The 15,567-nt window shown below is 40.8% G+C and overlaps 1 long non-coding RNA gene across 4 annotated transcripts in view; it reads right to left on the bottom strand.

Moving 5' to 3' along the window:
* The window catches only part of LOC125641832 (uncharacterized), a 133,235-nt gene that overhangs the window by 36,241 nt on the left and 81,427 nt on the right, over nt 1–15,567 (bottom strand). For 3 of the 4 annotated variants that reach the window (XR_012669603.1, XR_007358167.2, XR_007358169.2), the window contains exons 4-5: nt 13,489–13,577; nt 11,282–11,416 (exon numbers count right to left, since the gene is read on the bottom strand). This is a non-coding gene — a long non-coding RNA (uncharacterized LOC125641832). The remainder of the gene's footprint in view (nt 1–11,281; nt 11,417–13,488; nt 13,578–15,567) is intronic. The other variant, XR_007358168.2, reaches the window with a different exon arrangement.

Here is a 15,567-nt window from a genome sequence, read left to right as displayed (position 1 = left end):
GTCAGAGGCAGAGGCAGTGCCAGGAGTGGGTGTAGTAGCCAGGATCAGGAACAAGGCAAGAATTAGGAGTCAGGTGAGAAGGCAAGTTCTGATGTAGCAGCCAGCTAGGGATCCACCTAGTTGCTCAGACAACTTCCTGTGCTTTCTGGCTTAAATAGCGAATCTGAGCTAATCTGAGAGGCTGGATGTCTTCTCCAATTGGGAGCTTCACGGGCACTGCCTAAGGTGAGCTAGGGTCCAGAAGCCATACTTCCCAGTGGCACCAGTGAGCTTCCGAGTGGTGGCTGTGGTCTGAGGACTGCCTGGGGTCTTGTGATCTAACGAGGGGGACTCTGAATATTTTTAAACCCTGTGCTTTTGGGGTTGGTTTGGGATTTGGGAGGTAGCTGTCATGGGGTGATGGACTTTGTAGTTTACCCTTGAGGTGCTGATTTAAGAACATAATAATGGCATACTGATTCAGACCAATGGTCTATCTAGCTCAAAATCCTATCTTCCGTCAGTGGACAATGCCAGGTGCTTCAGAGTCAATGAACAGAACAGGGCAATTTGTCAAATGATGCATCCTCTGTCATCCAATCTCAGCTGTTGGAATGGAATACTCATGTGTATGAAGTTAAGCACATATATAAGTATTTGCAAAACAGAGGCCTTCATCTGTGGCCTTACCCATCTTCTAGGTCCTTTCTATTATCCCAGTGTTGATGATTTGCTGGGCTTGACTTATTCTTGTTCCCCAGAGACTTATTCCTGGTAAATTTTTCACATCCTTTAGTTCTTCAAAAGCTCTTCACAGAAACATAAGTCTGGAAGGAACCTTGAAGTCACCAAGTCCAGCCCCTGCACTGAGGCAGGATTGGAAAAACTTAGACCATCCCTGATAAGTGTTTGTCTAACCTGTTCTTAAAAAACCTCCAACAACAGGGATTCCACAACCTTCTTTAAAAACATATTCCAGAGCTTAACTCTCCTTACAGTGAGAAAGTTTTACCTAATATCTAACCTAAATCTCCATAGCTGCACGTTAAGCCCATTACTTATCCTACATTCATCAGATATAGAGAACAATTGATCACCGTACCCTTTATAATAGTCTTTAACAAATTTGAAGACTGTTATGAGGTCCCAATCAGTCTTCTCTTCTCAAGACCATACGTACCCGGTTTTTTTGACCTTACTTCATAGGTCAGGTTTTCTAAACATTTTATCATTTTTTTGCTGTCCTCTGGAGTCTCTCCAATTTGTCCAAACCTTTCCTGAAGTGTGGTGCTCCAAACTGGATCTTTTACTCCAGCTGAAGCCTCACCAATGCCGAATATAGAGGGACAATTACCACACATGTCTTACATACATTACTGTTAATACACTCCAGAATGGTATTAGCCTTTTTCACAGCTTCATCACATTGTTGACTCAGATTCAATTTGTGATCCACTAAAACTCCCAGATCCTTTACAGCACAACTACTACCTAGCTAGTTATTCCCCATTTCATAGCTGTGCATTTGATTTTGACTTCCTCAGTGAAGTACTTTGCACTTATCTTTATTGAATTTCATCTTATTGAATTCAGACCAATTTGTCAAGATCCTTTTGAATTCTAATCCTGTCCTCCAAAGTGCTTGCAACCCCTCCCCACCTTGGTGTAATCTGCAAATTTTAGAAGCATCTTCTCCACTCCATTATCCAATTGAATCATATCAGACCCAGGACTGACCCTTGTGAGGCCCCACTAGATAAACTCTCTCTGTTTGACAGTGCACCATTGAAAACTACTCTCTAAGTACAGTCTTTCAACCAGTTGTGTACCCACCTTATAATAAATACAACTAGATGTATTTGCCTAGTTTGCTTATGATAACTTTATGTGGGACTGCATCAAAAGACTTACTAAAATCAAGATATATCACATCTACTGCTTCCATCCTATTCACCAGGCCAGTAACCCACTTAAAGAAGGAAATTAGGTTGGTTTGGAATGATTTATTCTTAACAAATCCATGCTGACAATTCCTTATAAGCCTATTATCCTCTGGGTGCTTACAAATTGATTATTTAATCATTTGTTCCAGTAACTTTGGACTTGAATAAATCTAACTTATCTAAATATTCTTTAACACGTTCTTTCCCTATTTTGGCTTGTGTTCCTTCCCTCTTCTTAATATTAATTGTGTTGAGTATCTGGACACCAGTAACCTTTTTATGAAGACTGAAGCAAAATAGGCATTAAACACCTCAACTTTTTTGATGCCATCAGTTGTACTCTCTCCTTCCCCATTAAGTAGAGGACCTACATTTTCCTTCATCTTTCTCCTAATGTAAAGAACCTCTTCTTATTGCCTTTTATGTCCCTTGCTTGGTGGAACTCATTTTGTGCCTTAGACTTTCTGATTTTGTCCCTACACGCTTTTGCAATTCTCTTGTATTTCATGTTTCTGCTTTTCGTAGGATTCCTTTTTGATTTTCAGGTCATTAAAGAGCTCCAGATGCAGCCACATTGGCCTCTTATTATTCTTACTATCATTTCTTCCCATCAAAATAGTTTTCGGTTGTTTTTAATACTGTCTCCTTGAGAAACTGCCAGCTCTCCTGACCTACTTTATCCCTTAGATTTTCTTCCTGGGTATCTTACCTACCAGTTCTGAGTTTGATGAACTCTGCTTTTTTGAAGTGCATTGTCCTTATTCTGCTGCTGACTCCTTTCTTTCCTTACAGTCATGAAATCTATCATTTCATGATCACTTTCACCCAAATTGCTTTCCACCTTCAATATCACAACCAATTCCTCCCTGTCGGTCAGAATTGAGTCTAAAATGTTTGTTCCCCTGGTTACTTCCTCCACTTTCTGAAACAAAAATTTGTCCTCAACACATTCCAGTCACTTATTGGAAATTTTGTGTTTTGCCATATTATTTTTACCATGGATGTCTGGGTAGTTAAACTCCCACATTACTACCAGATCTTATGTTTTGCATATTTCTGGTATTTGTTCTAATCTGGTGGTCTATAGTAGACCTATTTCATGACATGTCCCCTTGTTTTTTTATCCTTTTTATCTTTACCCAAAAATTTCAACTGGTCTGCCTCTCACCTCCATCTGGGCCTCAGAACAAGTGTAAATATTCATGATGTACAATGCTACACCATCTGTTTTTTCCCCTGCCTGATCAAAATGTACCCTTCTGTAGCAATATTCCAATCATGAGAATTACCCCACCAAGTTTCTTTGATGCCAATTAAGTAATAATTTATCTTATGCACTAATACTTCCAGTTCTTCTAGTTTATTCCCAATACTCCTTGCATTTGTGTATAGACATCTAAGGTGTTGAGCAGATTCCTATACTAATTTCCCTCATGGTGCTCCTGTGACCCCACTGTAATTTTCCATGTCTCCCCACCCATCCCCCAACATCTAGCCCTCTGTTAAGGTATGCTTACCTCTGGGCTTCTGTCACCTACCCCCTTTGAATCTAGTTTAAAGCCCTCCTCACTAGACTGGGGTGTCAATATGTGCAGATGTTCTTCCCCTTCTTGATCAGGTGGACCCTATCTCATCCCAGCAGTTCTTCCTAGAACAGCATCCTGTGGTTGAGGAAGCTGAAGCCCTTCTGTCAACATCATTTGCGCAGCCATGCATTCATTTCCAGGAAGAGCATGTCCCTGCCTGGGCCGTACCCTCAACCTGGAGGATGGATGAGAACACAACCTGCTCCCTGGGCTTTTTCACCTTCACTCTCAGAGCCCTGTAATGACTGCTGATCTGCTCAGGGTCACACCTGGCAGTATTATTAGTGCCCATGTGGATGGGGTAGGGGTAAAAGGGATGGATTGGCCTTGGCAACCTCTCCATAACATTTCTGATGCAGGCTCCAGGCAGACAGCACACCTCCCAAGACATCATGTCAGGTCAGCCAGATGGGAATTCCAACACATTCCAAAGAAAATCCCCTGCCAAGCACGTTACTCTGCCTCTTCTTGGATGTGGTGGCTGAGAGCCTTCCAACTTTGGGAGCAGGCAGCTCCTCATCTTCAGCCACTGGAGTCTGCTCCTCACTTCCTTTGGCCGGCACAGCATACTGCTCCTTGATCATCATGGACGAGGAATCTGGGTGGGTGGTGGAGCACTGCCTACTGACTAAGGTAGCCAACAGCCAATCTCTTCCGTCCTCTGGTACCAATGTAGTCGTCTGTGGTTAATTAGCATCCTCACTTCTAGATGTTTTTACATCCATCATGTTGAAGTCCTCATGCTACTGGACACTACACAGATGAGCCATCGCCTCCTGGAGCTCTCTTTCTTATTTCCTGAGGGACACCAGCAGCCACCTCTCATACTGGGTGGTTCCTCCTGCCAGGCTTTCATCAGCAGAAATACGCAGGCTGCATTCCCAGCAAGTCAAGACTAAGGACTGGGTGGAAGACCCAGAGTCAGGATGCCTGTCTGGCAGGGACCCCCACAAGTGGAGGCAGAGGAAGAGCTAGCAGCGTGTTGGTCATTTTCCTCTCATTGTGGGTTCTTCCTTATAGAGTACCTGAAAGTTAAGAAAGAAAAAAACCCACACCTCCCTCCCTGCCTTCTTCTGCTAGCTAACTGCCTTAATCTCCCACTGACCTTCATCTCACAAGCCACATGTCATGGAAGCTGAGAACTCTACTTTTCCATTTCTGTATAAGCCAGTGTCTCTCAAATAATGGAAGTACTACTGATCACCACCACAATTCTGAAAATAAAAATGTAGGCCTCAGTCTTAAAATGCCACCCCAGAAATACTTAACATGTAGCCGTGGACTCCTTTAAGCTAAGGGTCAGACTGCCCCAGCTACTGTGTGGTTGAATGGAGGAAGCATTCAAGAAGCCAACCTTTCCCTCCCCACCGCATACCCATCTGAGGCACCACTAGATACTGGCAGACCGTGTCTCCGGTATAGGGACTGTCTTCTAGAATCTCCTGGAGCACAACAGCTTATCTACTATAGCAACTTGTCTCTGGTACAATTCAGCCCACTAATCCTGAGCCAACTCCATGAATACTCTAGGCCTCCTCTTCTCCTTACATTATAGATGGAGATGATGCCTATGCTTAACCTGTAGTTAATAATTTTTTTTTTTTAAGTTTCAGCAAAATTGGTTCAGCCATTTCTGAGAATGAAGTTAGGAAAAAATTAGGGCTGTCAAGCAATTAAAAAAATTGAGTATGATTAATCACGCTGTTAAACAATAATAGAATACCATTTATTTAAATATTTTTGGATGTTTTCTACATTTTCAAATATATTTTCAATTATAACATAGAATACTAAGTGTGCAGTGCTCACTTTATATTTATTTTTGATTACAAACATTTGCACTGTAAAAAACAAAAGAAATAGTATTTTTCAATTCACCTAATACAAATACTGTAGTGCAATCTCTTTATCATGAAAGTTGAACTTACAAAATTTATGTAGAAAAAATAACTGCATTCAAAAATAAAACAATGTAAAACTTTAAGGCCTACAAGTACACTCAGTCCTACTTCTTGTTCAGACAATTGCTTAGATAAACAAGCTTGTTTACATTTGCAAGAGATAATGCTGCCTGCTTCTAGTTCACAATGTCAACTGAAAATGAGAACAGGCGTTTGCATGGGACTTTTGTAGCCGGCATTGCAAGGTATTTGCATACCAGATATGCTAAACATTCATATGCCTCTTCATGCTTTGACCACCATTCTAGAGGACATACTTCCATGCTGATGATGCTTGTTTAAAAAAAAATGTGTTAATTAAATTTGTGACTGAACTGCTTGGAGGAGAATTGTACGTCTCCTGCTCCATGATTTTACCCTTGTTCTGCCATATATTTTGTGTTATGGTAGTATCGGATGACGACCCAGCATATGTTGTTTGATTTAAGAACACTTCCATTGCAGATTTGACAAAACACAAAGTAGGTTCCAATATCAGATTTCAGAAAGATATCTACAGCACTCGACCCACGGTTTAACAATCTGAAGTGCCTTCCAAAATCTGAGAGGGACGAATGTAGAGCATGCTTTCAGAAGTCTTAAGAGAGAAACACTCTGATGTGGAAACTACAGGACCCAAACCACCAAAAAAGAAAATCAACCCTCTGTTGGTGGCATCTGACTCAGATAATGAAAAAGAACATACATCATTCTGCACTGCTTCAGACTGTTATTGAGCAGAACCCATCATCAGCATGGATGCATGTCCCCTGGAATGGTGGTTGAAGCATGAAGGGACATATGAATCTTTAGTGCATCTGACATGTAAATATCTTGCGATGCCATCTACATCAATGCTATGCAAACACCTGTTCTCATTTTCAGGTCACATTGTAAACAAGAAGCAGGCAGCATTATGTCCTGCGACTGTAAACAAACTTGTTTATCTGAGCAATTGGCTGAACAAGAAGTAGGACTGAGTGTACTTGTAGGCTTTTAAAGTTTTACATTGTTGTATTTTTGAATGCAGTTATTTTTTCTACATAAATTTACATTTGTAAGTTCAACTTTCATGATAAAGAGATTGCACTACAGCATTTGTATTAGGTGAATTGAAAAATACTATTTCTTTTGTTCATCATTTTTATAGTGCAAATATTTGTAATCAAAAGTAGTATAAAGTGAGCACTTTGTATTCTGTGTTGTAATTGAAATCAATATATCTGAAAATACAGAAAAACATCCAAAAATATTTAATATTTCAGTTGGTATTCTATTGTTTAACAGTACGATTAAAACTGCGACTGAGCACAATTAATTCTTTTAATAGCAATTTTTTTTAGTTAATCACATGAGTTAACTATGATTAATCTACAGCCCTAGAAAAAATAGATTGGTTGACCATGTTAAAAAATTCTTACAATTGTTATTCTGAGACGCTCTAGCGTCTGTGGGGAAAAATATAGTATGTGATCATCTAATTGAAGACTATCGTAATTTATATCCAGGAGGGGGCTGAAGTAAGGTTGATGGAGAAACCTTAATTCTGGCACTTCTTAACTATTGCTTGACTTTACAACCAAGCCAGTAAACGACAAGCCAGTTTTCACTCCTTACAGTTAAATAGACTGGAAGAACTGCTAGTATTAAAACAGACAAATTTTGCATAACTGTTGGTATTACTAAAGCATAGGTTACACTAAAGATTTAGTATACACTGTAAGCAAGCCCTAAGTTAATAAATTATAAAACATAGTATATTTCTTTAAAGTTTTGTTTTCTGCTGTAGGGGCTGCTATAAGAACTTGTCAGATGGAAGAGACATTTTATCAATTTCTTTTCCTTCCAAGCTAGAGAAAGTCATTAAAAATATATTTTTGAGATAATTTGAAATGGTCCAAGTAGCCCTGTAGGCTGACTGGTAGTGCATTTTTTTATAACTGTATTTTAAGCCCTTCCAAACAAATATATATATATATATATATATATATTCCGTTATTTGTGACTCTGAGGACCACATTATCAGTGTAATAATAATAACCATTCCCTGTTTAACCTGCTCATACAACAGAAGACAGTAGGGACGAATGCAGGAAAATAGGACTCCAGAGCTTATCAACTTTCAGCTGTCAAACCTTTTATTCATCTCAAGGTTTGGTAGTTTCTGGACAAATGCACTTTGGTTGAAATCCCATTTCAGAAATAAAGCTTTCAAGGTGAAATAATATTTCATTTTCATCACCATGAAATAAAAGTAAAAGAAAATGTTTGCAACAGCAGAACTCCATAAGCAGCATCTTCTGACATCAAAAAGTGCGAATATAACAGTTTCTGACTGCCTCTGCCCCCAACTTTCTTTTCTCCATAACCACTGTCCTCACAAAAAAAGAAGATACAAGTAACATGCACCAAGAAAAGCTGTTCTTAATATGTTGCTCAAAACAACATTACATTCCTTAATGATGGTGAAGTTAGAATTTTGTCCCAGACACCGCAGGGAGGAGGCCAGAAGACTAGGAATGTGGTTTAACTAGGCCACACATTTATTAAGTAACATCTAGGAACTGTCCAGCAGTAACTCATTCACTGCCGATTATCCTTCTGTTATCCACACCACCTAGGGGAGGGCTGCCCTCAGCACTCTACATCTTTAACTTGGTCCGAGTATAGTTGCTGGGACCTGATCTCCTGACCTTCTCCTCTGCAACAGTGTGGCCTGTTCCTTAAGGGCTGGGCAGGGTAGGCAGTGAACAGCCAGCCCTGTTCTGGTGAAAGGATTCCAGAAAGCAGGTGATGGGAATAATCAAACCCAGCTAAGCAGCATCAGGTGACTGCATCTGAAAATTACCACGTCAGGGATATAGATGAGGGCTTCAGTTCCATTTAGAAGCTTGAGCCCAGGAACAGGCTAGGAAACACTCTACTGTAATTACAATCCACGTTGCAGGCACTGCCACGGATGACTGTGAGTAGTTGGGAGGTCCTGTGGAAATCCTAAGGCTGAGGGGAAACCCTGACCACTAATCTGCCCCCAACCCATATTGGAAGCAAGACAATTGTTTTATGTTGTCACTCCATATTTTCTTCTTCGGTGTTGGACAATACATGGAAAAACTTGGGTTCATACAACCAGAGCAGGGTGAGCTAACAGTAGCAAACCATTTACGTGGTCAGTGTATTATGCCCTACAATGTATTTCAGTCAATGGTTGATTTACAAGATATTTGATATTTGTTATGTCTTCACCTATTTGCCATGTTATTTATGGTGAGTGCTCTAACCACTAGGCTAAAGGTTATAAGGGAGGTGACATTGGCACCACCGCCATCTCACCTTCCTCTTCCAGGCATTTTCTGAATCTAGCCTCATTGGCTCCTGTTCAATTTGAAACATCCTTTGTCAACAGTTTTGATTCACTGAAGTTTTTTGGCATTTTATTTTCCAATTTTTCAGAACCATCCAACAATAGTAATACTAATATTTCAAGGGGAATCTGCAAATTCAAGCAAAGTGCAGAGCACCTAGGATTCATTTAACATTGTTGGCAAATGTAGTCAGTAGGTTGGCTGTTAGTATTTGGAGCTGGGCATTATATAAACATTGTTTAAGTGTTGTTCAGTTTCTGTTGGGAAAGGAAGATGTGGTATTGGGGACTTACCTTTTAGTGATTTAGCTTCCCAGGCATGAGTCCTGCTACAGAAACCCAGGTTTTATTATGCAGAGGCACTTGGAACTGAATCACCAAATAAAGAGGATCTCTTTCTAGTATTGAACACTACATTCAGACCCACTTTCTTCCTCCCAGGGAAGTCCACCTACGATAAAGCATGCGTGATGCTCCTCAGAGCACCCAAGGCTGTGGATCATCTGGTTGCCATCTGCCTTCAGCATGAGGGGGGTCTTGCATGTGCCAGCTGGTGTTACTTCCCTAAACAACCAGTCTGTCAGCCACTTAAGCACTCTTCTCTGGGTTATGCCAGCCCTGCCTTTGCAGGTTGACAGTAGATGTATTCCAGCCTGCAAGTCCCTTCAAAGTGTCCCCTTGCGGTATCAAGCCCCCAGTCAGTAGATATCAACAGAAATCCCAGATACTTTATCCTCAAAGATACAGGGTACCCCATTTTACTAGCTTTACCTTAGCCTGCTGCTCCTGTATCACACACAATACTTGAGTTTGATTATAACAAAAGAAAAGGAAATTTATTTAAGAAAGAATAGAGATTTAAATAGAAGCAAAAAGAAAAGGAGTACTCGTGGCACCTTAGAGACTAACCAATTTATTTGAGCATAAGCTTTCGTGAGCTACAGCTCACTTCATCGGATGCATACTGTGGAAAGTATAGAAGATCTTTTTATACACACAAAGCATGAAAAAATGGGTGTTTACCACTACAAAAGGTTTTCTCTCCCTTCACCTCACTCTCCTGCTGGTAATAGCTTATCTAAAGTGATCACTATCCTCACAATGTGTATGATAATCAAGGTGGGCCATTTCCAGCACAAATCCAGGTTTTCTACCCTCCCCTTCCCCCCCCCCCCCCCCGCAACACACAAATCCACTCTCCTGTTGGTAATAGCTTATCTAAAGTGATCACTCTCCTTACAATGTGTATGATAATCAAGTTGGGCCATTTCCAGCACAAATCCAGGGTTTAACAAGAACGTCTGGGGGGGGTAGGAAAAAACAAGGGGAAATAGGTTACCTTGCATAATGACTTAGCCACTCCCAGTCTCTATTCAAGCCTAAGTTAATTGTATCCAATTTGCAAATGAATTCCAATTCAACAGTCTCTCGTTAGAGTCTGGTTTTGAAGTTTTTTTGTTGTAATATCGCAACTTTCATGTCTGTAATCACGTGACCAGAGAGATTGAAGTGTTCTCCAACTGATTTATGAATGTTATAATTCTCGACATCTGATTTCTGCCCATTTATTCTTTTACGTAGAGACTGTCCAGTTTGACCAATGTACATGGCAGAGGGGCATTGCTGGCACATGATGGCATATATCACATTGGTGGATGTGCAGGTGAACGAGCCTCTGATAGTGTGGCTGATGTTATTAGGCCCTGTGATGGTGTCCCCTGAATAGATATGTGGGCACAGTTGGCAACGGGCTTTGTTGCAAGGATAGGTTCCTGGGTTAGTGGTTCTGTTGTGTGGTATGTGGTTGCTGGTGAGTATTTGCTTCAGGTTGGGGGGCTGTCTGTAGGCAAGGACTGGCCTGTCTCCCAAGATTTGTGAGAGTGTTGGGTCATCCTTCAGGATAGGTTGTAGATCCTTAATAATGCGTTGGAGGGGCTTTAGCTTGGGGCTGAAGTTGACGGCTAGTGGCGTTCTGTTATTTTCTTTGTTTAGGCTTGTCCTGTAGTAGGTGACTTCTGGGAACTCTTCTGGCTCTATCAATCTGTTTCTTCACTTCTGCAGGTGGGTATTGTAGTTGTAAGAATACCCACCTGCGGAAGTGGGTATTCTTAGTTTGTCTTTGATGGTTTTACATTGACTTTTCTGGGTCTTACATTGACTTTTCTGGGTTGGTACAAAGGTAGATAGTTTGTGCAATACATTACATAACCAGCTAGCCAGTGAAGGGTAACAACTCCCTCCACTTGAATGGGCCATCACTGAGACATAGGATTCCCCAGGGACTAACTTTCACTCCAGTACCATCAGGGCATAGTTATTAACATATTATCATTTACCATATTTAATATTATATCAAATATCATATTTCAACTTAAATATTATCCATACACACATCTCACAGTGATTCTAAATATCTGAATAAGTTATAAGCTTCCATCAGAGGCCTCACATGCTATCTGTTGCACTCACCTCTTTGAGCACCCCCGGAATCCAGGTGTGGTGCTGCTTCTCTTTTCAGTTCCTAGCACCTCCTGCAGGCTGTCATCCCAGCTCTGTGGGTCTTCTGTGGCTCAACCCTCCAGCCAGGTCACACAGTTCAAACCCCTTCCAGGATACAACAGATTAAAAGAGAAGAACTTTCTTGACCCTCAAGGCCAATTATAAATAAAATGGTTTCTTACCTTTCTGGGGCTTTAATTCTCTCTCCCAAATTAAATCAGCAGGATTCCTCCTAAACTCCTGTTGCTGTTTGTGGCCATCAATATGCCCTCACCTAGTTCTTCTGGGTATGGCCTACAGAGCATTTCTCCTCACTCTCCAGGCTCCATCCAGGTACTGCCTTGCTAGTGGCAGACAGAAACTTTTATTTCAGCCTGTTGCGCCTTGATTGACTGTTGCTGATTATCAGCCCCAAATGGATGCTCCTGAGATGCTTTTTTAGGCAAGGCCTACAGGTCTAATACTCACTGCTCTTTTCCTCTCAGAAAGCTGTTTCCTGGGGCAGGATGTAGTAGAGCAGCAGGGCCTTCAGCATGGGTTGTGAAGGCCAGATGAACCCCATCATGCTACCCTTTCTGGATAGTGAGTTTGTCAGGTCTGAGACAGGAGTTGCTTGTAAAGAATAGTGAACCCTCCAATGGGCCTGTGTGTCTCAACATACCTGGTGGTAAAAGTACACTTTACCCTGACCATGGTGATATCCTTCATTTAGAGGTACAAGCAGTTCTGGAGAGTAGCTGATTTGGTGAGTGTGCCTGATGTGTGAAATCCAGAGAATTCTGGAAGAAAAATAGCTAATGCCTGCCCAACAACTTAATCTCCTCTTATGTTCCAAATATGGAAACATCTCAGCTACAAAAGAACATGTAATAGAAAAGTAGTATTTGTGGATGCCCAGCAGCTCTCATGGATTCCCTCTTACAAAGCAAAACAGAAGTGCCCATTCAGGAGGGTATGGCTAGATAGCTATCACAAAGAAGTCTCTTTGAGGGGCCCCATTATGTGTACCAACACAAAAGGTTGAACAGCGGACATATACTGCACATATTGGGCCATAATTATTTCCAAATAGGCACCTATGCCTTTTTTAAATCCCTAGTCAAAACAGTGCACGAAACTACTAATGCACATACTAATGACTGAGATATTCATTTAGATGGCACTGATATTGATTCTGCCTCTAGTGTCCTTGGCATTATGTTTCTTGGCTATTATCACACTTTACAGTGCAAAAAGTGTTTATTGCTTTGCAGGGGGAAAAAGGATGAGCTTATATTATTCCTATAAAACTCTCTAAAGTCTTAGGACATCAGTGCACTCCACTGTTAATGGATGGAGATGAATTATCTGCTTGATGCTGCAAAGAAAATTGGGGACAGTATTCCATTGATCTGTGAAAAGTAAAATATTTAAAACAGCCGTGAGTTGCACAGCAAAAATTAATGTGAGCATCTCCAAGGTATAAGTGACAGCTGTTGGCCCATATGACTTCATAATGCTGCTTTGCAAACCTAGACATTTCTTCTTATCCTATTTGAATTCATAATGATGGGTAAACTTCAAACAGCTGCTGAAAACTAGGCCACAGAGAAGCCAAGAAATCTAATCAGCACCATGTACAGGAACCACCAGAGCAGATGAAACCTGTGTATACCTATAGAGAGGAAATCATTGTATTACATCAACAGGACTTCTTTTAGAAAAGAGTTGGAGGAAACTTGATGGAAGTATTTAAAATCATGAAGGCTATAGTGAAAGTTGATCAGAGCTTCCTAGTGAAAGCAAAGTATGAGGGGAATCACAACAAGAAATTACTGACAAGTACTACTAGAATAAATGAAAGGAAATACTATTTTCAACTGGATTGTGGCTTGGACTGTACATTTATTCAGGCCAGTAAGGGGGACTAATGAACTTCCACTTATGAGTTACCAGACCTTTAGCCTGGATGTGCTAGGGTAAGAAGATGATGTCACAACCATTCATTACTCACAATGTGGATCAGATGAATTGAAAGCATATAAAGAGGGGTAAAGGAATTGGTGGAGCTGTCCCAATGTGCTGGTTAGAACAGCTGGAGCTGGTGCTGGGGTGTCAAAAATTCCAGCCCTAAATAGATGTAGATGTAGATTGCAGTCTGGTATTTTATGCTCACATTCACAGACAAACCCACCTACCTGCTAGTTTGAAAAAATGCATGGCTTTATTGCAAAGATTGATCGAGAATAGATCAATGCCTCCCCAATACACTTTCTCTCTGGCTCACCTAAAAGAGAGGGAATTTATAACACTCTTTTTATTGACTGACATTTTACTGTTTTTCTGCTTTCATTAAATAAAAACAAACTGCGGACCCCTTTTTGCAAGTAGAAAGGATTCAGTTCTTAATGTTGCCTGCATAGAATACCCCTTAAAAGTGAATTTAACTTGATTGATTGGCATTGCCCAATTCCATTTCATTGCATCCCCTAAAGGATTGAAATCACAGACTGAGACAAGCAAAAAATACCAAGCCCATCATGTTTAAAACTGCTTTTACAGGCTCTCTCCTCTTCTTTGTTGCCTCTTTCCCAGTCACCGCTCACTGATAGGCTGTAATTGCAGAATGACCGGGAAAAAAAGCAGTGGCAGTCAGGTTTGCTGTAAGTTTTGTGCTGTGTGTCTGAAAGATTTATGTCCTGATTAAAAGAACCTTGATTGAATTTTGGGATAGAAAATTGTTTTGGTCATAAGCACATGTGCCTCTTATTCTTTGGTCCTAGGTTGGTCTCATCTTTGTTATGGTGAGAAGCTGAAGATGGAGGAAGGAAGAAAGAGAGAGAAGACACTAAATACATATAGCACTGTAGCCTTTTTGTAATTAGAATGGGAGATTAAGTGGCATCTGGTAGCATTCTAGAACTTCACCCTGGGTTTAATGTCAGATTGGGCAACTGTGTTTTTCTACTTGATCATAGTTTGTAGGTTTCCCATACACAAGACTGAGACAAACAAGGCTTCATTTTTCAGTCCACTAAATATTTTATTTTGGACAAGTCATGGTTTTAGGAATGAAAACAGATCTGATAAAGATTTCAGGTAATTCATCTTGACTTGTAATTTAAAAAAAAATGTCACCATGGAGTTCTTAAATGGTTTCCAGGAGGGTTTTTTTTCTTCAGTAGAGACATGCACTATAATACTCTTTTAATCATATATTTATAGACAATATGTCATCTAATGGTTAGTGCAGGAGCTCGGAGTCAGGACTCCTGGATTTTACTTCTAGTTCTGTCATTGATCTCTGTGATGTTTTAGGCAAGTCACTTTGTGTATCACAGTTGATCTAACCGTAAAATACCATCCAGAATTTGGGTGTAACAAAGCCCACTTAATTTTGTGAAGTGTTTTGCAAATCTCAAATAAATGCCCAAATTCTATGGTGATGGGCAGGGTATAAAACCCTGATTAGAAGACAACAGAATAAAATAAAGTGCCAAGCAATCTGAATATCGAGGTTTCAAGTGTGTCAGTCTTCAAATAAGCAAATCTCTGTGACCTCTTTCATACTTCCTACCCCTCCCTGATTTTCAGGGTTACCCATGATTTTTCTTTTAAAAGTCTCCTTCAAGGACTGAATATATGCCAAATACTACCAGGTGCCAAAAGACAGGAGACAGTGATTTTCTGAGTCTCCAGGCTTGATTCTCCATTTATTTGCACTTTGCATAGTTATTTAGTTATCTGTAAGCACAGGCTGCAAATCTGGTAGTTTCTTGTAGACAGTGCAGTAATAGTAGGTCTTGAGAAGAGAGTGAGTTTATAGATTGGTTCAGAGAGGACCGTCCATTCATATGGCCAACATGAAAGAAGGCATGGATAATGGCATAGAGCAGGGATCGGCAACCTTTGGCACGCGGCCCAACAGGGAAATCCGCTGGCGGGCTGGGACAGTTTGTTCACCTGCAGCGTCCATAGGTTCGGCCGATCGCAGCTCCCACTGGCCGTGGTTCACCGTTCCAGGCCAATGGGGGCTGTGGGAAGCGGCGTGGGCCGAGGGATGTTCTTCCATTCTACTCAGCACTGATAAGGCATTAACTGGAGTATTGTGTCCAGTTATGGGCACCACGCTTCAGGAAAGATGTGGACAAACTGGAGAAAGTCCAGAGGAGAGCAATAAAAATGATTAAAGATCTAGAAAACATGACCAACGAGAAAAGATTGGAAACATTGGGTTTGTTTAGTCTGGAGACTAGAAGACTGAGCAGGGGACATGA

This window comes from Caretta caretta, chromosome 8, assembly GCF_965140235.1.
Source record: "Caretta caretta isolate rCarCar2 chromosome 8, rCarCar1.hap1, whole genome shotgun sequence".
Taxonomy (NCBI): Eukaryota; Metazoa; Chordata; order Testudines; family Cheloniidae; genus Caretta; species Caretta caretta.
This window is presented reverse-complemented; position numbering and strand designations above follow the sequence as displayed.